This window comes from Schistocerca americana, chromosome 11 (genome assembly GCF_021461395.2).
Source record: "Schistocerca americana isolate TAMUIC-IGC-003095 chromosome 11, iqSchAmer2.1, whole genome shotgun sequence".
Taxonomy (NCBI): Eukaryota; Metazoa; Arthropoda; class Insecta; order Orthoptera; family Acrididae; genus Schistocerca; species Schistocerca americana.
In genome coordinates this window covers 7,657,805-7,672,928 of record NC_060129.1, presented here as the reverse complement: position 1 = coordinate 7,672,928, position 15,124 = coordinate 7,657,805, and positions in this window count along the sequence as shown.

Sequence of the window (15,124 nt, the reverse complement as noted above, 5' to 3'; positions counted from 1 at the left end):
TTCGGATGCAAACTCTGTGTTACATCGTCAATAAGAAGGTCCAAGGGATACAGTAAACCTAAAGTGCAGCATCGTAATCTAAAACTGGACTCACAGGAGAGGTTCAAATCATAGAAAGTTATAGTGTCGGTCCTCTTTTACTTAAGTCGGCATTGTGCCTTTTGTATTAAATTCGGATGCAAACTCTGTGTTTCATCGTCAATAAGAAGGTCCAAGGGATACAGTAAACCTGAAGTGAAGCATCGGAATCTAAAACTGGACTCACAGGAGAGGTTCAAATAATAGAAAGTTATAGTGTCAGTCCTCTTGTACTTAAGTCGGCATTGTGATTTTTGAATTTAATTCCGATGCAATTTCTGTGTTTCATTGTCAATAAGTAGGTCTAATTGATACAGTACACCTGAAGTTAAGCATCGGAATCTAAAACTGGACTCACAGGAGAGGTTCAAATCATAAAAAGTGTGAGTGTCAGTCCTCTTGTACTTGAGTCGCCATTGTGCCTTTTGTATTAAATTCGGATCCAATTTCTGTGTTTCATCGTCAATAAGAAGGTCCAAGGGATACAGTAAACCTGAAGTGAAGCATCGAAATCTTAAACTGGACTCACAGGTGGGGTTCAAATCATAGAAAGTTAGAGTGTCATTACTCTTGTACTTAAGTCGGCATTGTGCCTCTTGTATTAAATTCGGATGCAAACTCTGTGTTTCATCGTCAATAAGAAGGTGCAAGGTATACAGTAAACCTGGAGTGAAGCATCGTAATTTAAAACCGGACTCACAGGAGAGGTTCAAATCATAGAAAGTTAGAGTGTTTGTCCTCTTTTACTTAAGTCGGTAATGTGCCTTTTGTATTAATTTCCGATGCAATTTCTATGTTTCATCGTCAATAAGAAGATGCAAGGTATACAGTAAACCTGGAGTGAAGCATCGGAATTTAAAACCGGACTCACAGGAGAGGTTCAAAACATAGAAAGAGAGAGTGTCAGTCCTCTTGTACTTAAGTCGTCATTGTGCTATTTGTATTAAATTCGGATGCAATTCCTGTGTTTCAATGTCAATAAGAAGGTCCAAGGGATACAGTAAACCTGAAGTGAAACATCGGAATCTAAAACTGGACTCACAGGAGAGGTTCAAATCATAGAAAGAGAGAGTTTCAGTCCTCTTGTACTTAAGTCGCCATTGTGCCTATTGTATTAAATTCGGATGCAATTTCTGTGTTTCATCGTCATTAAGAAGGTCCAAGGGATACAGTAAACTTGAAGTGAAGCATTGGATTCTTAAACTGGACTCACAGGAGAGTTTCAAATCATAGAAAGTTAGTGTGTCAGTCCTCTTGTACTTAAGTCGCCATTGTACCTTTTGTATTAAATTCAGATGCAAACTCTGTGTTTCATCGTCAATAAGAAGGTCCAATGGATACAGTAAACCTAAAGTGCAGCATCGTAATCTAGAACTGGACTCACAGGAGAGGTTCAAATGATAGAAAGTTATCGTGTCAGTCCTCTTTTACTTAAGTCGGCATTGTGCCTTTTGTATTTAATTCGGATGCAAACTCTGTGTTTCATCGTCAATAAGAAGCTCCAAGGGATACAGTAAACCTGAAGTGAAGCATCGGAATCTAAAACTGGACTCACAGGAGAGGTTCAAATCATAGAAAGTTATAGTGTCAGTCCTCTTGTACTTAAGTCGGCATTGTGATTTTTGAATTTAATTCCGATGCAATTTCTGTGTTTCATTGTCAATAAGTAGGTCTAATTGATACAGTATAAATGAAGTTAAGCATCGGAATCTAAAACTGGACTCACAGGAGAGGTTCACATCATTGAAAGTTAGTGTGTCAGTCCTCTTGTACTTAAGTCGGCATTGTGCCTTTTGAATTAATTTCCGATGCAATTTCTGTGTTTCATCGTCAATAACAAGGTGCAAGGAATACAGTAAACCTGAAGTGAAGCTTCGGACTCTGAAACTAGACTCACAGGAGAGGTTCAAATCATTGAAAGTGAGAGTGTCAGTCCTCTTGTACTTAAGTCGCCATTGTGCCTTTTGTATTAAATTCGGATCCAATTTCTGTACCTCATCGTCAATAAGAAGGTTCAAGGGATACAGTAATCCTGAAGTGAAGCATCGGAAACTAAAACTGGACTCACAGGAGGGGTTCAAATCATAGAAAGTTAGAGTGTCATTACTCTTGTACTTAAGTCGGCATTGTGCCTTTTGGATTAAATTCGGATGCAAACTCCGTGTTTCATCGTCAATAAGAACGTCCAAGGGATACAGTAAACCTGAAGTGGAGCATCGGAATCTAAAACTTGACTCACAGGAGAGGTTCAAATCATAGATAGTGAGAGCGTCAGTCCTCTTGTACTTAAGTCGGCATTGTGCCATTTGTATTAAATTCGGGTGCAATTTCTGTGTTTCATCGTCAACAAGAACGTCCAAGGGATACAGTAAACCTGAAGTGGAGCATCGGAATCTAAAACTGGACTCACAGGAGAGGTTCAAATCATAGATAGTGAGACCGTCAGTCCTCTTGTACTTAAGTCGGCATTGTGCCATTTGTATTAAATTCAGGTGCAATGTCAGTGTTTCATCGTCAATAAGAAGGTCCAAGGGATACAGTAAACCTGAAGTGGAGCATCCGAATCAAAAACTGGACTCACAGGAAATGTTCAAATGATAGAAACTGAGGGTGTCAGTCCTCTTGTACTTAAGTCGTCTTTGTGGCATTTGTATTACATTCGGATGCAATTTCTGTGTTTCATCGTCAGGAAGACGGTCCAAGGGATACAGTAAATCTGAAGTGAAGCAACGGAATCTAATACTGGACTCACAGGAGAGGTTCAAATCAGAGAAAGTTAGAGTGTCACTCCTCTTGTACTTGAGTCGGTATTGTGTCTTTTGTAATAAATTCGGGTGGAATTTCTGTGCTTCATCGTCAATAAAAAGGTCCAAAGGATACAGTAACCTGAAGCGAGTATCGGAATCTAGAACTGCACTCACAGGAGAGGTTCAAATCATCGATAGTTGGAATGTCAGTCCTCCTGTACTTTAGTCGGCATTGTGCCGTTTGTATTAAATTCGGATGCAATTTCTGTGTTTCATCGTCAATAAGAAGGTGCAAGGTATACAGTAAACCTGAAGTGAAGCATCGGAATCTAAAACTGGACTCACAGGAGAGGTTCAAATCATAGAAAGTGAGAGTGTCGGTCTTCTTGTACTTAAGTCGGTATTGTACCTTTTGTATTAAATTCGGATCCAAACTCTGTGTTTCTTCGTCAGTAAGAAGGTTCAAGGGATACAGTAAACATGAAGTGAAGCATCGGAATCTAAAACGGGACTCACTGGAGAGATTCATATCATAGAAAGTTAAAGTGTCACTCCTCTTGTACTTAAGTCGGTATTGTGCCTTTTGTATTAAATTCGGAAGCAATTTCTGTGTTTCATCGTCAATAAGAAGGTCCAAGGGATACAGTAAACCTTAAGTGAAGCATCGGAACCTAAAACTGCACTCACTGGAGAGGTTTAAATCATAGAAAGTTAGAGTTTCAGTCCTCTTTTACTTAGGTCGGCATTGTGCATTTTGTATTAAATTCCGTTGCAATTTCTGTGTTTCATCGTCAATCAGAAGGTGCAAGGTATATAGTAAACCTGAAGTGAAACATCGGAATCTAAAACTGGACTCACAGGAGAGGTTCAAATCATAGAAAGTTAGAATGTCGGTCCTCTTGTACTTAAGTCGGCATTGTGCCTTTTGTATTAAATTCGGATCCAATTTCTGTGTTTCATCGTCAATAAGAAGGTCCAAGGGATACAGTAAACCTGAAGTGAAGCATCGGAATCTAAAACTGGACTCACAGGAGAGGTTCAAATCATAAAAAGTGAGAGTGTCAGTTCTCTTGGACTTAAGTCGCCATTGTGAATTTTGTATTAATTTCGGAAACAATTTCTGTGTTTCATCGTCAATAAGATGGTCCAAGGGATACAGTAAACCTGAAGTGAAGCATCGGATTCTTAAACTGGACTCACAGGAGAGGTTCAAATCATAGAAAGTTAGTGTGTCAGTCTTCTTCTACTTAAGTCGGCATTGTACCTTTTGTATTAAATTTGGATGCAAAATCTGTGTTTCATCGTCAATAAGAAGGACCAAGGAATACAGTAAACCTAAAGTGCAGCATAGTAATCTAAAACTGGACTCACAGGAGAGGTTCAAATCATAGAAAGTTATAGTGTCAGTCCTCTTTTACTTAAGTCGGCATTGTGCCTTTTGTATTAAATTCGGATGCAAACTCTGTGTTTCATCGTCAATAAGAAGGTCCAAGGGATACAGTAAACCTGGAGTGAAGCATGGGAATCTAAAACTGGACTCACAGGACAGGTTCAAATCATAAAAAGTTATAGTGTCAGTCCTCTTGTACTTAAGTCGGCACTGTGATTATTGACTTTAATTCCGATGCAATTTCTGTGCTTCATTGTCAATAAGTAGGTGTATGTGATACAGTAAACCTGAAGTTAAGCATCGGAATCTAAAACTGGCCTCACAGGAGAGGTTCAAATCATAGAAAGTGAGAGTGTGAGTCCTCTTTTACTTAAGTCGGCATTGTGTGTTTCGAATATAATTCCGATGCAATTTCTGTGTTTCATCGTCAATAAGAAGGTCCAAGGGATACAGTAAACCTGAAGTGAAGCATCGGAATCTGAAACTGGACTCACAGGAAAGGTTCAAATCATAGAAAGTGCGAGTGTCAGTCCTCTTTTACTTAAGTCGGCATTGTGAGTTTCGAATTTAATTCCGATGCAATTTCTGTGTTTCATCGTCAATAAGAAGGTCCAATGGATACAGTAAACGTGAAGTGAAGCATCGGAATCTAAAACTGGACTCACAGGAGAGGTTCAAATCATAGAAAGTTATAGTGTCAGTCCTCTTGTACTTAAGTCGGCATTGTGCCTTTTGAATTTAATTCCGATGCAATTTCTGTGTTTCATCGTCAATAAGAAGGTCCAAGGGATACAGTATATCTGAAGTGAAGCATCGGAATCTAAAACTGGACTCACAGGAGAGGTTCAAATCATAGAAAGTAAGAGTGTCACTCCTCTTGTACTTGAGTCGGTATTGTGCCTTTTGTATTAAATTCGGGTGCAATTTCTGTGTTTCATCGTCAATAAAAAGGTCCAAGGGATACAGTAACCTGAAGCGAGCATCGGAATCTAGAACTGTACTCAAAGGAGAGGTTCAAATCATAAATATTTAGAATGTCAGTCCTCCTATACTTTAGTCGGCATTGTGCCTTTTGTATTAAATTCGGATTCAATTTCTGTGTTTCATCGTCAATAAGAAGGTGCAAGTTATACAGTAAACCTGAAGTGAAGCATCGGAATCTAAAACTGGGCTGACAGGAGAGATTCAAATCATAGACAGTGAGAGTGTCAGTCCTCTTGCAATTAAGTCGGCATTGTGGCATTTGTATTATATTCGGGTGCAATTTCTGTGTTACATCGTCAATAAGAAGGTCCAAGGGATACAGTAAACCTGAAGTGAAGCATCGGAATCTAAAACTGGACTCACAGGATAGGTTCAAATCATAGAAAGTGAGAGTGTCGGTCCTCTTGTACTTAAGTCGGCATTGTACTTTTGTATTAAACTCGGTTGCAAACTCTGTGTTTCTTCGTCAGGAAGAAGGTACAAGGGATACAGCAAACCTGAAGTGAAGCATCCGAATCTAAAACTGGACTCACAGGAGTGGTTCAAATCATAGATAGTGACAGTGTCAGTCCTGTTGTACTTAAGCCAGCATTGAGCATTTTGAATTTATTTCCGATGCAATTTCTGTGTTTCATCGACAATAAGAAGGTGCAAGGTATACAGTAAACCTGAAGTGAAGCATAGGAATCTAAAACTGGACTCATAGGAGAGGTTCAAATAATAGAAAGTGAGAGTGTCACTCCTCTTCTACTTAGGTCGGCATTGTGCCTTTTGAATTACATTCTGATGCAATTTCTGTGTTTCATCGACAATAAGTAGTTCCAAGGGATACAGTAAACATGAAGTGAAGCATCGGAATCTAAAACTGGACTCACAGGAGAGATTCATGTCATAGAAAGTTAAAGTGTCACTCCTCTTGTACATAAGTCGGTATTGTGCCTTTTGTATTAAATTCGGATCCAATTTCTGTGTTTCATCGTCAATAACAAGGTCCAAGGGTTACAGTAAACCTTAAGTGAAGCATCGGAATCTAAAACTGGACTCACTGGAGAGGTTTAAATCATAGAAAGTTAGAGTGTCAGTCCTCTTTTACTTAGGTCGGCATTGTGCACTTTGTATTAAATTCCGTTGCAATTTCTGTGTTTCATCGTCAATCAGAAGGTGCAAGGTATACAGTAAACCTGAAGTGAGGCATCGAAATATAAAACTGGACTCACAGGAGAGGTACAAATCATAGAAAGTTAGAATGTCAGTCCTCTTGTACTTAAGTCGGCATTGTGCCTTTTGTATTAAATTCGGATCCAATATCTGTGTTTCATCGTCAATAAGAAGGTCCAAGGGATACAGTAAACCTGAAGTGAAGCATCAGAATCTAATACTGGACTCACAGGAGGGGTTTAAATCATAGAAAGTTAGAGTGTCAGTCCTCTTGTACTTATTTCGGCATTGTGCCGTTTGTATTAAATTCGGATGCAAACTCTGTGTTTCATCGTCAATAAGAAGGTCCAAGGGATACAGTAAACCTGAAGTGAAGCATCGGAATCTAAAACTGGACTCACAGGAGAGGTTCAAATCATCGAAAGTGAGAGTGTCAGTCCTCATGTACTTAAGTCGGCATTGTAACTTTTGTATTAAATTCGGATGCAAACTCTGTGTTTCATCGTCAATAAGAAGGTCCAAGGGATACAGTAAACCTAAAGTGCAGCATCGTAATCTAAAACTGGACTCACAGGAGAGGTTTAAATCATAGAAAGTTATAGTGACAGTCCTCTTTTACTTAAGTCGGCATTGTGCCTTTTGTATTAAATTCGGATGCAAACTCTGTGTTTCATCGTCAATAAGAAGGTCCAAGGGATAGAGTAAACCTGAAGTGAAGCATCGGAATCTAAAACTGGACTCACAGGAGAGGTTCAAATCATAGAAAGTGAGAGTGTCAGTCCTCTTTTACTTAAGTCATCATTGTTAGTTTGGAATTTATTTCCGATGCAATTTCTGTGTTTCATCGTCAATAAGAAGGTCCAAGGGATACAGTAAACCTGAAGTGAAGCATCGGAATCTAAAACTGGACTCACAGGAGAGGTTCAAATCATAGAAAGTGCGAGTGTCAGTCCTATTTTACTTAAATCGGCATTGTGAGTTTCGAATTTAATTCCGATGCAATTTCTGTGTTTCATCGCCAATAAGAAGGTCCAAGGGATACAGTAAACCTGAAGTGAAGCATCGGAATCTAAAACTGGACTCACAGGAGAGGTTCAAATCATAGAAAGTGAGAGTAACAGTCCACTTGTACTTGAGTCGGCATTGTGCCTTTTGAATTTAATTCCGATGCAATTTCTGTGTTTCATCGTCAATAACAAGGTGCAAGGTATACAGTAAACCTGAAGTGAACCATCGAAATCTGAAACTGGACTCACAGGAGAGGTTCAAATCATTGATAGTGAGAGTGTCAGTCCTCTTGTACTTAAGTCGCCATTGTGCCTTTTGTATTAAATTCGGATCCAATTTCTGTGTCTCATCGTCAATAAGAGGGCCAAGGGATACAGTAAACCTGAAGTGAAGCATCGGAATCTAAAACTGGACTCACAGGAGAGGTTCAAATCATAGAGAGTGAGAGTGTCGGTCCTCTTGTACTTAAGAAGACATTGTGCCATTTGTATTGAATTCGGATGCAATTTCTGTGTTTCATCGTCAATAAGAAGGTCCAAGGGATACAGAAAACCTGAAGTGAAGCATCGGAATCTAAAACTGGACTCACAGGAGAGGTTCAAATCATAGAAAGTTAGAGTGTTTGTCCTCTTTTACTTAAGTTGGCATTGTGCCTTTTGTATTAAATTCCGATGCAAATTCTATGTTCATCATCAATAAGAAGGTGCAAGGTATACAGTAAACCTGGAGTGAAGCATCGGAATTTAAAACCGGACTATCAGGAGAGGTTCAAATCATAGAAAGAGAGAGTGTCAGTCCTCTTGTACTTAAGTCGGCATTGTGCCTTTTGTATTAAATTCGGACGCAATTTATGTGTTTTATCGTCAATAAGAAGGTCCATGGGAAACAGTAAACCTGAAGTGAAGCATCAGAATCTAAAACCGGACTCACAGGAGAGGTTCAAATCATAGAAAGTTAGTGTGTCAGTCCTCTTGTACTTAAGTCGGCATTGTACCTTTTGTATTAAATTTGGATGGAAACTCTGTGTTTCGTCGTCAATAAAATGGTCCAAGGGATACAGTAAACCTTAAGTGAAGCATCGGAATCTAAAACTGGACACACTGGAGAGGTTCAAATCATAGAAAGTTAGAGTGTCAGTCCTCTTTTACTTAGGTCGGCATTGTGCCTTTTGTATTAAATTTCGATGCAATTTCTGTGTTTCATCGTCAATCAGAAGGTGCAAGGTATACAGTAAACCTGAATTGAAGCATCAGAATCTAAAACTGGACTCACAGGAGAGGTTCAAATCATAGAAAGTTAGAGTGTTTGTCCTCTTTTACTTAAGTTGGCATTGTGCCACTTGTATTACATTCGGATGCAATATCTGTGTTTCATCGTCAATAAGAAAGTCCAAGGGATACAGTAAACCTGCGGTGAAGCATCGGAATCTAAAACTGGACTCACAGGAGAGGTTCAAATCATAGAAAGTTAGAATGTCAGTCCTCTTGTACTTAAGTCGGCATTGTGCCTTTTGTATTAAATTCGGATGCAATTTCTGTGTTTCATCGTCAATAAGAAGGTGCAAGGTATACAGTAAACCTGAAGTGAAGCATCAGAATCTTATACTGGACTCACAGGAGAGGTTCAAATTATAGAAAGTTAGAGTGTCAGTCCTCTTATACTTAAGTCGGCATTGTGCCATTTGTATTAAATTCGGATAAAATTTCTGTATTTCATCGTCAATGAGATGGTCAAAGGTATACAGTAAACCTGAAGTGAAGCATCGGAATCTAAAACTGGACTCACAGGAGAGATTCATATCATAGAAAGTTAAAGTGTCACTCCTCTCGTACTTAAGTCGGTATTGTGCCTTTTGTATTAAATTCGGATCCAATTTCTGTGTTTCATCGTCAATAAGAAGGTCCAAGGGTTACAGTAAAACTTAAGTGAAGCATCGGAATCTAAAACTGGACTCACTGGAGAGGTTTAAATCATAGAAAGTTAGAGTGTCAGTCCTCTTTTACTTAGGTCGGCATTGTGCATTTTGTATTAAATTCCGTTGCAATTTCTGTGTTTCATCGTCAATCAGAAGGTGCAAGGTATACAGTAAACCTGGAGTGAAGCATCGGAATCTAAAACTGGACTCACAGGAGAGGTACAAATCATAGAAAGTTAGAATGTCAGTCCTCTTGTACTTAAGTCGGCATTGTGCCTTTTGTATTAAATTCGGATCCAATTTCTGTGTTTCATCGTCAATAAGAAGGTTCAAGGGATACAGTAAACCTGACGTGAAGCATCGGAATCTAAAACTGGACTCACAGGAGGGGTTCAAATCATAGAAAGTTAGAGTGTCAGTCCTCTTGTACTTATTTCGGCATTGTGCCGTTTGTATTAAATTCGGATGTAAACTCTGTGTTTCATCGTCAATAAGAAGGTCCAAGGGATACAGTAAACCTGAAGTGAAGCATCGGAATCTAAAACTGGACTCACAGGAGAGGTTCAAATCATAGAAAGTGAGAGTGTCAGTCCTCATGTACTTAAGTCCGCATTGTAACTTTTGTATTAAATTCGGATGCAAACTCTGTGTTTCATCGTTAATAAGAAGGTCCAAGGGATACAGTAAACCTAAAGTGCAGCATCGTAATCTAAAACTGGACTCACGGGAGAGGTTTAAATCATAGAAAGTTATAGTGTCAGTCCTCTTTTACTTAAGTCGGCATTGTGCCTTTTGTATTATATTCGGATGCAAACACTGTGTTTCATCGTCAATAAGAAGGTCCAAGGGATAGAGTAAACCTGAAGTGAAGCATCGGAATCTAAAACTGGACTCACAGGAGAGGTTCAAATCATAGAAAGTGAGAGTGTCAGTCCTCTTTTACTTAAGTCATCATTGTGAGTTTGGAATTTAATTCCGATGCAATTTCTGTGTTTCATCGTCAATAAGAAGGTCCAAGGGATACAGTAAACCTGAAGTGAAGCATCGGAATCTAAAACTGGACTCACAGGAGAGGTTCAAATCATAGAAAGTGCGAGTGTCAGTCCTATTTTACTTAAATCGGCATTGTGAGTTTCGAATTTAATTCCGATGCAATTTCTGTGTTTCATCGTCAATAAGAAGGTCCAAGGGATACAGTAAACCTGAAGTGAAGCATCGGAATCTAAAACTGGACTGACAGGAGAGGTTCAAATCATAGAAAGTGAGAGTGTCAGTCCACTTGTACTTGAGTCGGCATTGTGCCTTTTGTATTAAATTCGGATCCAATTTCTGTGTCTCATCGTCAATAAGAAGGTCTAAGGGATACAGTAAACCTGGAGTGAAGCATCGGAATCTAAAACTGGACTCACAGGAGAGGTTCAAATCATAGAAAGTGACAGTGTCAGCCCTCTTGTAGTTAAGTCGGCATTGTGCCTTTTGAATTTAATTCCGATGCTATTTCTGTGTTTCATCGTCAATAAGAAGTTGCAAGGTATACAGTAAACCTGAAGTGAAACATCGGAATCTGAAACTGGACTCACAGGAGAGGTTCAAATCATTGAAAGTGAGAGTGTCAGTCCTCTTGTACTTAAGTCGCCATTGTGCCTTTTGGATTAAATTCGGATCCAATTTCTGTGTTTCGTCGTCAATAACGAGGTTCAAGGGATACAGTAAACCTGAAGTGAAGCATCGGAATCTAAAACTGGACTCACAGGAGGGGCTCAAATCATAGAAAGTTAGAGTGTCAGTCCTCTTGTACTTAAGTCGGCATTGAGCCTTTTGTATTAAATTCGGATGCAAACTCTGTGTTTCATCGTCAATAAGAAGGTCCAAGGGATACAGTAAACCTGAAGTGAAACATCGGAATCTATAACTGGACTCACAGGAGAGGTTCAAATCATAGAAAGTGAGAGTGTCAGTCCTCTTGTACTTAAGTCGGCATCGTGACATTTGTATTATATTCGGGTGAAATTTCTGTGTTTCATCATCAATAAGAAGGTCCAAGGGATACAGTAAACCTGAAGTGAAGCATCGAAATCGAAAACTGGACTCACAGGAAAGGTTCAAATCATAGAAAGTGACAGTGTCAGTCCTCTTGTAGTTAAGTCGGCATTGTGGCAATTGTATTAAATTCGGATGCAATTTCTGTGTTTCATCGTCAATAAGAAGTTCCAAGAGATATAGTAAACCTGAAGTGATGCATCGGAATCTAAAACTGGACTCACAGGAGAGGTTCAAATCATAGAGAGTGAAAGTGTTGGTCCTCTTGTACTTAAGTTGACATTGTGCCATTTGTATTAAAATCGGATACAATTTATGTGTTTCATCGTCAATAAGAATGTCCAAGGGACACAGTAAACCTGAAGACAAGCATCGGAATCTAAAACTGGACTCACAGGAGAGGTTCAAATCATAGAAAGTGAGAGTGTCAGTCCTCTTGTACTTTAGTCGGCATTGTGTCATTTGTATTAAATTCGGGTGCAATTTCTGTGTTTCATCGTCAATAAGAAGGTCCAAGGGATACAGTAAACCTGAAGTGAAGCATCGGAATCAAAAACTGGACTCACAGGAAAGGTTCAAATCATAGAAAGTGAGAGTGTCACTCCTCTTGCACTTGAGTCGGTATTGTGCTTTTGTATTAAATTGGGGAGCAATTTCTGTGTTTCATCGTCAATAAGAATGTCTAAGGGGTACAGTAAACCTGAAGTGAAGCATCGGAATCTAAAACTGGATTCACAGGAGAGGTTCAAATCATAGAAAGTGAGAGTGTCAGTCCCCTTTTACTTAAGTCGGCATTGTGCGTTTTGAATTTAATTCCGATGCAATTTCTGTGTTTCATCTTCAATAGGAAGGTCCAAGGGATACAATAAACCTGAAGTGAAGCATCGGAATCTACAACTGGACTTAAAGGAGAGGTTCAAATCATAGAAACTTAGAGTGTCACTCCTCTTGTACTTGAGTCGGTATAGTGCTTTTGTATTAAATTGGGGAGCAATTTCTGTGTTTCATCGTCAATAAGAATGTCCAAGGGATACAGTAGACCTGAAGTGAAGCGTCGGAATCTAAAACTGGATTCACAGGAGAGGTTCAAATCATAGAAAGTTAGAATGTCAGTCCTCTTGTACTTAAGTCGGCATTGTGCCTTTTGTATTAAATTCGGGTGCAATTTCTGTGTCTCATCGTCAATAAGAAGGAGCAAGGTATACAGTAAACCTGAAGTGAAGCATCGGAATCTAAAACTGGACTCACAGGAGAGGTTCAAATCATAGAAAATGAGAGTGTCAGTCCTCTTGTATTTAAGTTGGCATTGTGGCATTTGTATTTAATTAGGATGGAATTTCTGTGTTTCTTCGTCAATAAGAAGGTCCATGGGATACAGTAAACCAGACGTGAAGCATCGGAAACTAAAACTGGACTCACAGGAGAGGTTAAATCATAGAAAGTTAGAATGTCAGTCCTCTTGTACTTAAGTCGGCATTGTGGCTTTTGTATTAAATTCGGATGCAATTTCTGTGTTTCATCGTCAATAAGAAGGTGTAAGGTATATTGTATACCTGAAGTGAAGCATCGGAATCTAAAACTGGACTCACAGGAGAGGTTAAAATCATAGAAAGTGAGAGTGTCAGTCCACTTGTACGTAAGTCGACATTGTGCCATTTGTATTAAATTCGGATGCAATTTCTGTGTTTCATCGTCAATAAAAAGGTCCAAGGGATACAGTAAACCTGAAGTGAAGCATCGGGATCTAAAACTGGACTCATAGGAGAGGTTCACATCATAGAAACTGAGAGTGTCAGTAGTCTTGTACTTAAGTCGCCATTGTGCCTTTTGTATTAAATTCGGATGCGATTTCTGTGTTTCATCCTCAATAAGAAGGTTCAAGGGATACAGTAAACCTTAAGTGAAGCTTCGGAATCTCAAACTGGACTCACAGGAGAGGTTCAAATCATAGAAAGTGAGAGTGTCTGTCCTCTTCTACTTAGGTCGGCATTGTGCCTTTTGAATTAAATTCCGATGCAATTTCTGTGTTTCATCGTCAATAAGAAGGTCCAAAGGATATAGTAAACCTGAAGTGAAGCATCGGAACCTAAAACTGAACTCACAGGAGAGATTCAAATCATAGAAAGCTAGAGTGTCACTACTCTTGTACTTAAGTCCGTATTGTGCCTTTTGTATTAAATTCGGATGCAATTTCTGTGTATCATCGTCAATAAGAAGGTCCAAGGGATACAGTAAACCTTAAGTAAAGCATCGGAATCTAAAACTGGACTCACAGGAGAGGTTCAAATCATAGAAAGTTAGAGTGTCAGTCCTCTTGTACTTAAGTCGGCATTGTGCCTTTTGTATTAATTTTGGATGCAAACTCTGTGTTTCATCGTCAATAAGAAGGTCCAAGGGATACAGTAAACCTGAAGTGAAGCACCGGAATCTAAAACTGGACTCACAGGAGAGGTTCAAATCATAGAAAGTTAGAGTGTCAATCCTCTTGTACTTAACTCTGCATTGTGATTTTTGAATTTAATTCCGATGCAATTTCTGTGTTTCATCGTCAATAAGAAGGTCCAAGGGATACAGTAAACCTGGAATGAAGCATTGGAATCTAAGACTGGACTCACAGGAGAGGTTCAAATCATAGAGAATGAGAGTGTCAGTCCTCTGATACTTAAGTCGGCATTGTGCGTTTTGAATTTAATTCTGATGCAAATTCTGTGTTTCATCGTCAATAAGAAGGTCCAAGGGATACAGTAAACCTTAAGTGAAGCATCGGAATCTAAAACTGGACTCGCAGGAGAGGTTCAAATAATAGAATGTTAGAGTGTCAGTCCTCTTTTACTTAAGTCGGCATTGTGATTTTTGTATTAAATTCGGATGCAATATCTGTGTTTCATCGTCAATAAGAAGGTCCAAGGGATACAGTAAACCTGAAGTGAAGCATCTTAAACTAAAACTGGACCCACAGGAGAGGTTCAAATCATAGAAAGTTTGAATGTCAGTCCTCTTGTACTTAAGTCGGCATTGTGCCTTTTGTATTAAATTCGGATGCAATTTCTGTGTTTCATCGTCAATAAGAAGGTCCAAGGTATACTGTAAACCTGAAGTGAAGCATCGGAATCTAAAACTGGACTCACAGGAGCGGTTCAAATCATAGAAAGTGAGAGTATCAGACCTCTTGTACGTAAGTCGACATTGTGCCATTTGTATTAAATTCGGATGCAATTTCTGTGTTTCATCGTCAATAAGAAGGTCCAAGGGATACAGTAAACCTGAAGTGAAGCATCGGAATCTAAAACTGGACTCACAGGAGAGGTTCAAATTATAGAAAGTTAGAGTGTTAGTCCTCTTTTATTTAAGTCGGCACTGTGGCTTTTGCATTAAATTCCGATGCAATTTCTTTGTTTCACCGTCAATAAGAAGGTGCAAGGTATACAGTAAACCTGAATTGAAGCATTGGAATTTAAAACCGGACTCACAGGAGAGGTTCAAATCATAGAAAGAGAGAGTGTCAGTCCTCTTGTACTTAAGTTGGCATTGTGCCATTTGTATTAAATTCGGATGCAATTCCTGTGCTTCATAGTCAATAAGAAGGTCCAAGGAATACAGTAAACCTGAAGTGAAGCATCGTGATCTATAACTGGACTCATAGGAGAGGTTCAAATCATAGAAAGTGAGAGTGGCAGTCCTCTTGTAGTTAAGTCGGTATTGTGCATTTTGAATTTAATTCCGATGCAATTTCTGCGTTTCATCGTCAATAACAAGGTGCAAGGTACGCAGTAAACCTGAAGTGAAGTATCGGAATCTGAAACT